The 15701-nt window shown below is 42.3% G+C and overlaps 1 protein-coding gene across 5 annotated transcripts in view; it reads right to left on the bottom strand.

The window, feature by feature from the left end:
* LOC307188082 (uncharacterized protein) overlaps window positions 1–14332 on the bottom strand; it is a 68741-nt gene extending 54409 nt beyond the window's left edge. For 4 of the 5 annotated variants that reach the window (XM_079924808.1, XM_079924806.1, XM_079924803.1 and 1 more), the window contains exon 1: window positions 8047–8457. The gene's annotated coding sequence lies outside the window, so the exon portion shown is untranslated. Of the gene's footprint in view, window positions 1–8046; window positions 8458–14314 lie in introns of those variants that run through there. The other variant, XM_079924804.1, reaches the window with a different exon arrangement.
* Window positions 14333–15701: the final 1369 nt, after the last annotated feature.

The following is a 15701-nucleotide window of genomic DNA, read 5'->3' as shown; positions in this document are numbered from 1 at the left end:
TGAGACAGGGTGGATATAATGATACCTCATCTCTCAGGTTTATTGAGGGGATAAAAAAAGAGCATGGCATAGAGACAGTATGTATTATAGATCACTCTTTTTAGTCTCCTTATTGTTCCCACCACCTCTCCTACACTGTAACTGTGATAGAATTGTGGTAATTGTAGCATGCCCAGATAGGATTAAACATTTAAAATCTCCAAGAGAAGACTGATTACTTGGTCTTCCCACTTTGGGTACCAGCATGTGTACTGCCATTGTCAACTGGAGTTTATCTGCCCAAGCCTTTGATTCAAGGAAGTAAGATTAAGTGTAAATTACTGAACCCACCCTATGGATTAGAACCATATACAGGTAACTAATGTGCAACCGTGTATACCAATTTATAAATAGCATAGCTTAGAGTACTATTATTGCATGAAATTCCATTTTCCTTTCACCAGGAATTGCTGGAGCCATAAGGAAACTGCCCCTACTCTTATCTGGCCCAGACATCCTTCTTGTTCTTTCATCACCAGGATCCACAGATCCTCTTCTACGCGCCTATGCTGCCTTAGACCCAGGTAAAGGGCCCTGCCTTGGACTCGGAACTTTAGAAAAGCCCATCCTGTCCACCTCATGGGGCATATCTGGAGCCCAGGCCTCCTTCTGGGTCCCTCTGTCAGTATCCAGGACCCTGGAATCCCCTCCTAATAGCCCTGAGCCCACTTCCAAGCTGTACAAACTTCTTTCTTGGGCTGTCCTCTCCACGGTAGGGCCTTGCTAATGGTGTGTGTACAACCCCAATGCCAGTGGTGTGGTCAAGGGGTGACTCTTGGCAGGGGGTGTGGCTGGAGCGTGGATATGCAAGCTGGCCATGTGTATACAGGTGGGCTCCTGCTATGCGGGATGGAGCCTGAGTAATAAGAAAAGGAAGTAGGTCATAGGCCTGAGGACAATGCAAAGTCTCAATTTCAACCTGACCTTCCTATTTATCAGAGTAGGGAGCTATAACAGATTTTATTTATCAACTTGTAAACCTGATTAATAGTTTCAAAATATTTAGACATTTAGTATGTGAGCTTCCCGTTGTACTCTTGTCTGGACCCTAGAAATGTTAGGAGGGAAGCTGCCGTTCTGACCCCCTTATGTGTACCTCGTGATTATTTCCTTGTATCAGACCCCTCTTTACTAACCCCAGAATATTCTCTGTGTCTGCAGTTGCTCACAGTTCAGATTTTATATATAGTCCTTATCAACTGTGTTGGCTTCCTCTAATGCCTCTAATAAACATCTGCTGCTTATCACTTATTGTGGCTTTTTATATATTCAGGGATTTAGAGCTTAGAGTTTAGTCTCTTTCTTGGTTCCTTCTATTTTCAACTCAGTCTTTTTAGTGGTAAATGCAGTTTCCAAATTGAGTCTGAGCCTCCAAAGTCAAGGGAACATGTTCTGGTGTCGCTAACGAATGCCCGTGTTGGCTGACACAGTATGGGCTTCACAGTTAAACCATTTCACACCCCATCCCTGCCCTTCAGCTGCCCATGTGCTGTGGGATGGCAAAGGAGGCCCTGTCTACCTGTGCCAAGGGATCCAGAAAGGAGGGAGAATTTAAGCTGAGACTTACAGGGATTTCCCTGTAAGGTGAGGAGTGCTAAGATTATATCTCCAATTTATGATGCACTAGGTGGATTAGTTACAAGCATAAAAGCAAAAAAGTCACATACATATCTACTGGGGAACTCCCACATACAGCCTAAGATTTTAATCCATGATACAGAGTTGAAAGCATTCTCTGAGTGCTGATTCCTGCATAGCAGAGTGGGGATACTAATCAATAAAGCACTGAAAGAAACAAGAATTGATTCTAGCAAGCCACCTGTACCTCTGCCACACTCTTGGTCATAAAGGTAATTCACTAAGAGATTAAATTAGAGAGAAGACAATTGTGGAACAGATTACTGTGGCATTCACAAGTTTTGCATCCCCCAGTCCCAGAAAGATGCATAACCCAGAAAGATGATAGTCGTTTCCGAATTTGTATGCAAATTTTTCCTTTGGTAGAAGTATCTGAAAGCAAAATTGGTCCATTGAGTTAATCACTAAACAGGGCACTTCAGTGTGCTCTAGTTCTGACATCTAATCAGCAATACAGCTGCATTTAAATACTGAAGACTTAAAGGATTTTGGCTTCCGAAGCAAGGGATTTTCTAGATAATCTTGCTTATAAGGTCCTTGACTTGTTCAGTCAAATGCTGCCAACTATGATCTGCAGGAAATTACAGTGCTGTACTTATATATGTTTTTCTCCTGTGTATATTGTTAGGAGTTTTTCATTATAATTAGCATTTGCTAGTGAAAAGCTTGTTTCTCAATTTCGCTGTTGACTTAATAGAAACCACATTTGCAAGTACACGTGCCCGCCCTCTCAGGCCCTCTGCAATTAACTCCAGTACCGGGCAAGGCACCGGGTGGCATGCAGCATAGCGGCCCTTAAAATGAAATCAGGAGGTTCTGCTCAAAAACTTCCTAGGCTGGAGCTCAGACCAAGATTTTGCTTCTTCTGTGATTGGAAAGAATCTAACAGAGGGCTTCCCTGGTGGCACAGTGGTTAAGAATCCACCTGCCTAATGCAGGAGGCACGGGTTCAAGCCCTCGTCCGGGAAGATCCCACATGCCGTGGAGCAACGAAGCCCGTGCACCACAACTACTGAGCCTGCGCTCTAGAGCCCGTGAGCCACAGCTACTGAGCCTGCGTGCCACAGCTACTGAAGCCCGAGTACCTAGAGACCGTGCTCCGCAACCAGAGAAGCCACCGCAATGAGAAGCCCACGCACCGCAACGAAGAGTAGCGCCCGCTTGCTGCAACTAGAGAAAGCCCGCGTGCAGCAACAAAGACCCAATGCAGCCAAAAATTAATTAATTACTGCCAATTAATTAATTAAAAAAGGAATCTAACAGAGCAGAAACCAAAATTTTAAATTATGCTGAAATAAAAATGCTTCTAGGTTACTGTGGTGTAGATTATGCAAAAAAGGAATCATTACAATAAGGCAATCAGTTTCCATTAAATAAGCCTAAAATAAGGAGCTGGGGGGGGAGGATAAAAAAATTAATAAATAAAAAAGAAGAAGAAAAAAAAAGACACACTGAAACATTGCTTTCGGTGCCCCCTGCTGGATTGCTGGTAATTATGCTTGTTGGAATATTTAGCATAATTAGTCTTCAGCTGCCCATTTCAGTTTTGCTCAAGACATAAATGTCAAGTCAAAGCTATTAAAAACCATGTTCTTGAGAAACAGATACTCAGAAGGAGAAATGCCCAGGTAGCAGAGGCACCGCTGGAAATCACAAATGCCACTGAATATTTGTATTGTTGTGCTGGCTGGATGCACTAATTACCATAATTCTCTTACAGCATATAAACTCTGCGCTGGTTGATAGCCACATAAAATTAATTTTTACATTAATTAGTCTCTCCCTCAAGTGAAAGCTAACCAAAGTCACAAACTCTGCCCTGCCCATCTTTTGTATGGGTTGTTTCCTCTCAAAAGATTGGTGTGTGTGCCCTAGGTTAATATCTCCTATTAAGTGGCAGGGTTCCTCTTGGCCTTGAGCTACTGTAAACCAGGCATATGATTTACTGTCCATCATCTCAGATAAAAATAGATTTTTTTTCACAGGCAGCTTGAGTATCACTGGCTAGAGTCAACAGAAAACACGGTCAGGTGTCACCAGCTGAGCAGAGGGCCCTTGTGCTAGTTTGCATTTATCATGGAAGGGAGCCCTGCCCCACGCAGGGGCAGGAAGACGCTCCTGGGAGCAGGAAGTACACCAGGGGTAGGGCTCTGGAATTTACAGACTCCCAGAAGCTTAAAGGGCCTTTCCTGGCTCCTCATTTTACAGGTAGGAAACTGAGAGAGGAATGGGACTTTCCAAGAGTTGATGACACAGCTGATGTAATGTGTGTGTAAGGGCTCTTTTTATCACATCCCAGTTCACAAAAGTAAGAAAGGATGAGGTCTCCTCTGACCAGTTGACAATCAAGGAAACATGCCTATTTTTAAAAAAAGAATAGTATTTTGAAAAATTTGCAAACAGGAGCTTGGGAACAGGGCACAAGTGTGAGCATGAATAAATGTGGCTCCATGAGTAGGGGGAATGAAATTATGAGAACCGGAGGCCAGATGAGAAATCTGGCACCTTTTTCAAATACAGCTCAACCTTCTGGCTGTCTAAAATTTCTTTCAGTTATTTGCTAGATTAAGTTCCACAAACCTTGTTTAACATGTAGGGAATCTGCCCACCTTCAGGCTCAGAAATAATGGGTGACTGAAGGTGGTGACTGAACATATAGGATGCACGCTTTCTAGACCTGCCAACGCATACAGCCCAAGCTCTGTAAATGGGACCCAGGGTCCTTGTCTGGTCACAAACCAATTAAGTGCTACTGAAATTGCTTTTTATCATCTAGATAAGAGGCAGTTCACAAGTGGGATACAATACTTGGCACACAGAAGCTTAGGCATAAGCCTGGGCCTGGTGACTTAACAGTCACACTAAGACGTATGTAACACATTTGCGAATGGGAAGTGAATTGTTAAAGAATGGGTGCGCTCTGGGGGATCACAGGTATTAGAACTGTATAATGGTTCCTCTTCCATAAAATCGTTTAGAAACACCAACTGTGGCCCTCTAACAATTCCTCTGACTACCATGTCTGCCTGCATCAAAGGAATTGAATCCCATCTGAATGGCTGGGCTGGTGGAAAAGGTGCTGGGCCGCCTCCCATGGCAAGGTTCGGCCTTAGCCAAACTGAACAACAATATTGCCTCCAGCCTGGAACAACCAGCTGACTGTTGCTTTTTTCTAAAATTGCCATTTCCTCTGGGGAACTACTCCCACAGCCCCTGCCCATGTGGGCAGCAGTTCTGGGTGGTTCCTTCAGTGTAGCGTGGGACCGTGCTCCCCTGGCCTTGCAGATGGGTCGTCATTCATTTTTCCAACATTTGTGGAACATTTCATCTGTGGGGGAGTGAGCTTAGCTGTGGTTAGTGAGACAGCTACCAGCTACCAGCTTCACTAGGGACCATCCAGCCTTCAGACTGAGGTCACACTCTTCTCAGGTGGCCCCAGTCAATGACTGAGCAAGGCAGGGACAGCCATGCTCACATCCTTCTTGAGGTCCCAAGGTATGAGGGCCTAGCCCATAAGTCCTCAAGCCTTCTCAGTTCATGGCACCTCAGAGTCTCAGTAATTTTTTCATGGCACTCCCTAAGCCAAAAGAAATTGCCTCCCAGTTCCATTTATTAAATACTTAGGTCCAAACAAGGAACGAGTAACAGTTTGTAGGGTATCTGACAGATGTTACTTTGTCTCCCTGGAAATTTAAAAATATTTAAAGTTGCAGGATACAAAATTAATGCACAGAAATCTCTTGCATTCCTATACACTAATTATGAAAAATCTGAAAGAGAAATTAAGAAAACACTCCCATTTACCACTGCAACAAAAAGAATAAAATACCTAGGAATAAACCTACCTAGGGAGACAAAAGACCTGTATGCAGAAAACTATAAGACACTGATGAAAGAAATTAAAGGTGATACCAACATATGGAGAGATATACCATGTCACTGGATTGGAAGAATCAATATTGTGAAAATGACTATACTACCCAAAGCAATCTACAGATTCAATGCAATCCCTATCAAATTACCAATGGCATTTTTTACAGAACTAGAACAAATCATCTTAAAATTTGTATGGAGACACAAAAGACCCCGAATAGTCAAAGCAGTCTTGAGGGAAAAAAACGGAGCTGGAGGGCTTCCCTGGTGGCGCAGTGGTTGAGAGTCTGCCTGCTGATGCAGGGGGCGCGGGTTCATGCCCCGGTCCGGGAGGATCCCACATGCCGCGGGGCGGCTGGGCCCGTGAACCATGGCCGCTGAGCCTGTGCCTCCGGAGTCTGTGCTCCGCAACAGGAGAGGCCACAGCGGTGAGAGGCCCACGTACCGCAAAAAAAAAAAACAACAAAAAAAAACGAAGCTGGAGGAATCAGACTCCCTGACTTCAGACTATACTACAAAGCTACAGTAATGAAGACAATATGGTACTAGCACAAAAACAGAAACTTAGATCAATGGAACAAGATAGAAAACCCAGAGATAAACCCATGCACCTATGGTCAACTAATCTATGACAAAGGAGGCAAGGATATACAATGGAGAAAAGACAATCTCTTCAATAAGTGGTGATGGGAAAACTGGACAGCTACATGTAAAAGAATGAAATTAGAACACTACCTAACACCATACACAAAAATAAACTCAAAATGGATTAGAGACCTAAATGTAAGACCGGACACTCTAAAACTCTTAGAGGAAAACATAGGAAGAACACTTCTTGACATAAATCACAGCAAGATCTTTTTTGATCCACCTCCTACAGTAATGGAAATAAAAACAAAAATAAACAAATGGGACCTAATGAAACTTCAAAGCTTTTGCACAGCAAAGGAAACCATAAACAAGACGAAAAGACAACCCTCAGAATGGGAGAAAATATTCGCAAAAGAATCAATGGACAAAGGATTAATCTCCAAAATATATAAACAGCTCATGCAGCTCAATACTAAAGAAACAAACAACCCAATCCAAAAATGGGCAGAAGACCTAAATAGACATTTCTCCAAAGAAGACATACAGATGGCCAAGAAGCACATGAAAAGCTGCTCAACATCACTAATTATTAGAGAAATGCAAATCAAAACTACAATGAGGTATCACCTCACACCAGTTAGAATCGGCATCATCAGAAAATCTACAAACAACAAATGCTGGAGAGAGTGTGGAGAAAAGGGAACCCTCTTGCACTGTTGGTGGGAATGGAAACTGATACAGCCACTATGGAGAACAGTATGGAGGTTCCTTAAAAAACTAAAATTAGAATTACCATATGATCCAGCAATCCCACTACTGGGCATATACCCAGAGAAGACCCTAATTCAAAAAGACACATGCACCCCAATGTTCATTGCAGCACACTATTTGCAATAGCCAGGTCATGGAAACAACCTAAATGCCCATCAACAGATAAATGGATCAAGAAGATGTGGTACATATATACAATGGAATATTACTCAGCCATAAAAAAGAACGAAATAGAGTCATTTGTTGAGACGTGGATGGATCTAGAGACTGTCATACAGAGTGAAGTAAGTCAGAAAGAGAAAAACAAATATCATATATTAACACATGTACATGGAACGTAGAAAAATGGTACAGATGAACCGGTTTGCAGGGCAGAAGTTGAGACACAGATGTAGAGAACAAACGCATGGACACCAAGGGGGGAAAACTGTGGTGGGGTGGGGATGGTGGTGTGCTGAATTGGGCAATTGGGATTGACATGTATACACTGATGTGTATAAAATTGATGACTAAAAAAAAAAGTTCTACCGATCAAATATATTTTTCTCCCCAAAACTATATCATAAATTAGTAGCAAAATTTCTGACAGAAAATAAAAATTTGAGGGGGAAGCTATTTCTCTATTAGTTGAGTGTTTCATCACTGACCTAGAATGCAGTTGATCTCATCAGTAAGATTAATAATAAGTAGATTGGATTTTTTTTAATGTGTAGGAAACCCAAGTGAATTTCACAACCCAATCATTAGTGGATGAAACCAAGCTTGAAAACACAACTAGACAAGAAGTTATTTCTGATATACATCTACACGTGGAACAACTCCTACAGAACACCTACTGAACGCTGGCAGAAGACCTCAGACCTCCCAAAAGGCAAGAAATCCCCCACGTACCTGGGTAGGGCAAGAGAAAAAAGAATAAACGGAAACAAAAGGATAGGGACGGGACCTGCACCAGTGGGAGGGAGCTGTGAAGGAGGAAAGGTTACCACACACTAGGAAGGCCCTTCGCAGGCGGAGACTGCGGGTGGTGGAGGGGGAAAGCTTCGGAGCCACAGGGGAGAGCACAGCAACAGGGGTGCGGAAGGCAAAGCGGAGAGATTCCCGCACAGAGGATCAGGGCCGACCAGCACTCACCAGCCCGAGAGGCTTGTCTGCTCACCCGCCGGCGGGCGGGGCTGGGAGTTGAGTCTCGGCTTCGGTCGGAGCGCCGCCAGGAGAGGACTGGGGTTGGCGGCGTGAACACAGCCTGCAGGGGGTTAGTGCGCCACGGCTGGCCGGGAGGGAGTCCGGAGAAAAGTCTGGACCTGCCGAAGAGGTAAGAGACTTTTTCTTCCCTCTTTGTTTCCTGGTGCGTGAGGAGAGAGGATTAAGAGCGCTGCTTAAAGGAGCGCCAGAGACGGCCACGAGCTGCGGCTAAAAGCGCAGACCTCAGAGACGGGCATGAGACGCTAAGGCTGCTGCTGCCACCACCAAGAAGCCTGTGTGTGAGCACAGGTTACTATCCACACCCCCTTCCGGGGAGCCTGTGCAGCCCGCCACTGCCAGGGTCCCAGGATCCAGGGACAACTTCCGGAGAATGTACGGCGCGCCTCAGGCTGGTGCAACGTCCCGCCGGCCTCTGCCGCCGCAGGCCCGCCCCGCCCTCCATGCCTCGCCCTCCCCCCCCCCCCCCCCCCCCCCCCCCCCCCCGCCAGCCTGAGTGAGCCAGAGTGCCCGAATCAGCGGCTCCTTTAACCCCGTCCTGTCTGAGCGAAGAACAGACGCCCTCCGGCGACCTACACGCAGAGGCGGGGCCAAATCCAAAGCTGAGCCCCTGGGAGCTGTGAGAACAAAGAAGAGAAAGGGAAATCTCCCCCAGCAGCCTCAGGAGCAGCGGATTAAAGCTCCACAATCAACTTGATGTCTGTGGAATACATGAATAGACAACGAATCATCCCAAATTGAGGAGGTGGGCTTTGAGAGCAAGATTTATGGTGTATAGCTTTGCTTCCACCATTTGTCCTAGGGTGCTATCCGGTTTTTTGTTTTTAATATTTTTCTTAATAATTTTTTATTTTAATAACTTTATTATATTTTATCTTACTTTATCTTTTTTCCTTCCTTCCCTCCTTCCTTCCTTCCTTCCCTCCTCCCTCCCTCCCTCCCTCCCTTCTTTCTTTTTCTTTCTTTCTTTCTTTCTTCTTCTACTAATTCTTTCTTTCTACTTTCTCTCTTCTTCTACTAATTCTTTCTTTCTACTTTCTCTCTTTTTCTGAGCCCTGTGGATGAAAGGCTCTTGGTGCTGCAGCCAGGAGTCAGTGCTGTGCCTCTGAGGTGAGAGAGCCACCTTCAGGACACTGGCCCACAAGAGACCTCTCAGCTCCACATAATATCAAATGACGAAAATCTCCCAGAGGTCTCCATCTCAACACAAGCACCCAGCTTCACTCAACACCAGCAAGCCACAGTGCTGGACACCCTATGCCAAACAACTAGCAAGACAGGAACACAACCCCACCCATTAGCAGAGAGGCTGCCTAAAATCATAAGTCCACAGACACCCCAAAACATACCACCAGACGTGGACCTGCCCACCAGAAAGACAAGATCCAGCCTCATCCACCAGAACACAGGCACTAGTCCCCTCCACCAGGAAGCCTACACAACCCACTGAACCAACCTTAGCCACTGAGGACAGACACCAAAAACAACGGGAACTACGAGCCTGCAGCCTGCAAAAAGGAGACCCCAAACACAGTAAGATAAGCAAAATGAGAAGACAGAAAAACACAGCAGATGAAGGAGCAAGATAAAAACACACCAGACCTAACAAATGAAGAGGAAATAGGCAGTCTACCTGAAAAAGAATTCAGAATGACGATAGTAAAGATGATCCAAAATCTTGGAAATAGAATGGACAAAATGCAAGAAACATTTTAACAAGGACCTAGAAGAACTAAAGATGAAACAAACAATGATGAACAACACAATAAATGAAATTAAAAATACTCTAGATGGGATCACTAGCAGAATAACTGAGGCAGAAGAACGGATAAGTGACCTGGAAGATAAAATAGTGGAAATAACTACTGCAGAGCAGAATAGAGAAAAAAGAATGAAGAGAACTGAGGAGTCTCAGAGACCTCTGGGACAACATTAAACGCACCAACATTCAAATTATAGGGGTTCCAGAAGAAGTAGAGAAAAAGAAAGGGACTGAGAAAATATTTGAAGAGTTGAAAACTTCCCTAATATGGAAAGGAAATAGTTAATCAAGTCCAGGAAGCAGAGAGAGTCCCATACAGGATAAATCCAAGGAGAAATATGCCAAGACACATATTAATCAAACTGTCAAAAATTAAATACAAAGAAAACATATTAAAAGCAGCAAGGGAAAAACAACAACACACAAGGGAATCCCCATAAGGTTAACAGCTGATCTCTCAGCAGAAACTCTGCAAGCCAGAAGGGACTGGCAGGACATATTTAAAGTGATGAAGGAGAAACACCTGCAACCAAGATTACTCTATCCAGCAAGGATCTCATTCAGATTTGATGGAGAAATTAAAACCTTTACAGACAAGCAAAAGCTGAGAGAGTTCAGCACCACCAAAGCAGCTTTACAACAAATGCTAAAGGATCTTCTCTAGGCAAGAAACACAAGAGAAGGAAAAGACCTACAATAAGAAGAATAACAATAAAACAATAACAATAAAAAGAAATGAAAGAAACGATAGCAAAGATCAATAAAACTAAAAGCTGGTTCTTTGAGAAGATAAACAAAATTGATAAACCATTAACCAGACTCATCAAGAAAAAAAGGGAGAAGACTCAAATCAATAGAATTAGAAATGAAAAAGGAGAAGTAACAACTGACACTGCAGAAATACAAAAGATCATGAGAGATTACTACAAGCAATTCTATGCCAATAAAATGGACAACCTGGAAGAAATGGACAAATTCTTAGAAATGCACAACCTGCCAAGACTGAATCAGGAAGAAACAGAAAATATGAACAGACCAATCACAAGCACTGAAATTGAAACTGTGATTAAAAATTTTCAATAAACAAAAGCCCAGGACCAGATGGCTTCACAGGCGAATTCTATCAAACATTTAGAGAAGAGCTAACACCTATCCTTCTCAAACTCTTCCAAAATATAGCAGAGGGAGGAACACTCCCAAACTCATTCTACAAGGCCACCATCATCTTGATACCAAAACCAGACAAGGATGTCACAAAGAAAGAAAACTACCGGCCAATATCACTGATGAACATAGATGCAAAAATCCTCAACAAAATACTAGCAAACAGAATCCAACAGCACATTAAAAGGATCATACACCATGATCAAGTGGGGTTTATTCCAGGAATGCAAGGATTCTTCAATATACACAAAACAATCAATGTGATAAACCATATTAACAAATTGAAGGAGAAAAACCATATGATCATCTCAATAGATGCAGAGAAAGCTTTCAACAAAATTCAACACCCAATTATGATAAAAACCCTGCAGAAAGTAGGCATAGAGGGAAATTTCCTCAACATAATAAAGGCCATATATGACAAACCCACAGCCAACATTGTCCTCAATGGTGAAAAACTGAAAGTATTTCCACTAAGATCAGGAACAGTACAAGGTTGCCCACTCTCACCACTCTTATTCAACATAGTTTTGGAAGTTTTAGCCACAGCAATCAGAGAAGAAAAGGAAATAAAAGGAATCCAAATTGGAAAAGAAGAACTAAAACTGTCACTGTTTGCAGATGACATGATACTATACATAGAGAATCCTAAAGATGCTACCAGAAAACTACTAGAGCTAATCAATGAATTTGGTAAAGTAGCAGGATACAAAATTAATGCACAGAAATCTCTGGCATTCCTATACACTAATGATGAAAAATCTGAAAGTGAAATCAAGAAAACACTCCCATTTACCATTGCAACAAAAAGAATAAAATATCTAGGAATAAACCTACCTAAAGAGACAAAAGACGTGTATGCAGAAAATTATAAGACACTGATGAAAGAAATTAAAGATGATACAAATAGATGGAGAGATATACCATGTTCTTGGATTGGAAGAATCCACATTGTGAAAATGACTCTACTACCCAAAGCAATCTACAGATTCAATGCAATCGCTATCAAACTTCCACTGGCATTTTTCACAGAACGAGAACAAAAAATTTCACAATTTGTATGGAAACACAAAAGACCCCGAATAGCCAAAGCAATCTTGAGAACAAAAACTGGAGCTGGAGGAATCAGGCTCCCTGACTAAAGACTATACTACAAAGCTACAGTAATCAAGGCAGTATGGTACTGGCACAAAAAACAGAAAGATAGATCAATGGAACAGGATAGAAAGCCCAGAGATAAATCCACGCACATATGGTCACCTTATCTCTGATAAAGGAGGCAGGAATGTACAGTGGAGAAAGGACAGCCTCTTCAGTACGTGGTGCTGGGAAAACTGGACAGCTACATGTAAAAGTATGAGATTAGAACACTCCCTAACACCATACACAAAAATAAGCTCAAAATGGATTAAAGACCTAAATGTAAGGCCAGAAACTATCAAACTCTTAGAGGAAAACATAGGCAGAACACTCTATGACATAAATCACAGCAAGATCCTTTTTGACCCACCTCCTACAGAAAGGGAAATAAAAACAAAAATAAACAAATGGGACCTAATGAAACTTCAAAGCTTTTGCACAGCAAAGGAAACCATAAACACGACCAAAAGACAACCCTCAGAATGGGAGAAAATATTTGCAAATGAAGCAACTGACAAAGGATTAATCTCCAAAATTTACAAGCAGCTCATGCAGCTCAATAACAAAAAAACAAACAACCCAATCCAAAAATGGGCAGAAGACCTAAATAGACATTTCTTCAAAGAAGATATACAGACTGCCAACAAACACATGAAAGAATGCTCAACTTCATTAATCACTAGAGAAATGCAAATCAAAACTACAATGAGATATCATCTCACACCAGTCAGAATGGCCATCATCAAAAAATCGAGAAACAATAAATGCTGGAGAGGATGTGGAGAAAAGGGAACCCTCTTGCACTGTTGGTGGGAATGTAAATTGATACAGCCACTGTGGAGAACAGTATGGAGGTTCCTTAAAAAACTACAAATAGAACTACCATATGACCTAGCAATCCCACTACTGGGCATATACCCTGAGAAAACCATAATTCAAAAAGAGTCATGTACCAAAATGTTCATTGCAGCTCTATTTACAATAGCCCGGAGATGGAAACAACCTAAGTGTCCATCATCAGATGAATGGATAAAGAAGATGTGGCACATATATACAATGGAATATTACTCAGCCATAAAAAGAAACGAAATTGAGCTACTTGTAATGAGGTGGATAGACCTAGAGTCTGTCATACAGAGAGAAGTAAGTCAGAAAGAGAAGGACAAATACCATATGCTAACACATATATATGGAATTTAAGAAAAAAAAATGTCATGAAGAACCTAGGGGTAAGACAGGAATAAAAACACAGACCTACTAGAGAATGGACTTGAGGTAATGGGGAGGGGGAAGGGTAAGCTGTGACAAAGCGGGAGAGAGGCATGGACATATATACACTACCAAGGTAGATAGCTAGTGGGAAGCAGCTGCATAGCACAAGGAGATCAGCTCCGTGCTTTGTGACTGCCTGGAGGGGTGGGATAGGGAGGGTGGAAGGGAGGGAGACGCAAGAGGGAAGAGATATGGGAACATATGTATATGTATAGCTGATTCACTTTTTTATAAAGCAGAAACTAACACACCATTGTAAAGCAATTATACCCCAAAAAAGATGTTAAAATAAATAAATGAATAAAAATTAGTTTTAAAAAAAGATGTAAAAATAAATAAAGAAAATGGCATATTAAAAAAAAAAGTTATTTCTGTGCTCTGTAGTATCTGTCCCCAGGTATCTTATTCCCATATTTAATACACATTACAATAAACACTTTAAAAGTCTAAGAAAAAGGACATTTAATGAAGGTAAGCCCAACTGCGACCACATATCCGAAGAGAGAAGAGTGTTTAATTTTGTTTACCAGAGAAAGCTCTTGAAGCGTTTTCCCAAATGTGCCTTATTGTACGAGCAGGGATTTCTCTCAATCAGTTTAGAAATAAGAAAGGGATCGATTTGATTTGGGTTTCCATATATACCAGTTTGCCCTCACCTTCCTGGCATTCCCTGTATCATCTAGAAGCAGCATGTATCTGAGAGTCCTCCTTATAAGTCAACCCAAACTGCACTTCTATGAATGTTAAATGCTCTTTTAAAATGAAAAGAAATACAATAGACAGAGCTTCAGGAGACTCAGCCCTATATCTCCCCTCCCTTCGGAGACTTCCCAGAAGGCAGCAGGGGATAGCTACCGGTACCATCATGGCCTTATTTAACACTTCAGTCATTCTTCACACTCTTCTAGAAGAAGGTCTGGTTCTCAGCTCAGGTGTAAGTGCAGATGCCCTGGGACTTCACACCTGCTGAGATGAAAGACATAAACACAAGTCAATTAAGTCTATTGTTCAAATAGTTTGTTTCTCGCTGAGGTTGACTCGCAACTACTTCAGCACAATTTGATTTCGAAGAGGTAGACTGCCACCTTTGCTCTGGTGTGTGGACCTCCTTCTTTAGGAATTCATTTCATTTCAGAGACTTCTAGGTCACTGGCAGAGTAACAGAAAAAGAAAAAAAATCTATCGCTAATGGATGACAAGCTGTTAAAAAACTAAGTGGTGCTTGTATTTTTTTTTTAATAGCCATAAAGTTTTTCAGAGTAACATCACTAAGGTGAAAACTGGAATGAGTCGAATGTTGGAGATTTAGTATTGTGTAGCATTTTTACTCAAAATTTAGCCCGAAAACTGCTTTTGAACGGCTTTCATAGTCTCTCTGGCAGAGTGAAGCATGGAAAATGAATGGAAGGTTTAGTCCAAGGAGAAAAATGTAGGCGAGAGACATATACATGGAGAGGGGTTTTAAAGCATGCTGCTTTGTTTTTATACAAAGGGATCAAAGGACATTTCTCACATTAATTGCTTCTATTTTTGAATTGTATCCTTACTGTGTTTCCATTCCTCCTCTCTAACTGATGTTCTGGGAACTTTTTTTGTCCTTGTTCCTCCCTGGCCACATGCCACATCATTTCTGCCTGGGATCACCTGTCCTCGCTCTCTCATTAGATCCTCTATGACAGTGCAGCAGCCACCCTTGTGGTGCTCTTCCCTGGGACAGAGATGTTTCTGAGGAGCAGCTACCCAGTCAGGGACCTCATTTCCCAGCCTCCCTGGCACTAAGTTGAAGACAAGTGACTGAGTTCTTCTTATCTTGAATGTGAGAGGATGCACTCTACTTCCAGACCTGGCCCATTACACCTTCTGTGCTCTCACTTTCTGCCTCAGCTGGCTGGATGTTGAAGCCCTGGGCCCCTTCATAGTCCCCCCACCACTTATCATTCTTTCTCCCACCACTGACTTTTCCATAAAAAAAAAAATAAACTTTTTCTGTGTTGTGCCATTGATTTGGGGGATTACTATTGAAACAGCTAGTGGTGTCTTAACTAACGCATGAGATTAATGAAAATAACCAAGGCCAGCTACATATAATTATTCATTCTGCAATATTTATTGAGCACCTACTATATACCAGGCCCTGTACTAAATCTGGGGGCTATAAGATAAAGAAAACAGATATAGCCCAACCCTCCCAGAGCTTACACAGAAGCCCCTTAATTTTCAAATCATCTTATCTTCTTAATAGCATCTG

This window comes from Stenella coeruleoalba (assembly GCF_951394435.1).
Source record: "Stenella coeruleoalba genome assembly, chromosome: 6".
Taxonomy (NCBI): Eukaryota; Metazoa; Chordata; class Mammalia; order Artiodactyla; family Delphinidae; genus Stenella; species Stenella coeruleoalba.
The sequence above is the reverse complement of the archived record's forward strand: the minus strand, read 5'-3'. Positions and strand labels throughout refer to the sequence as shown.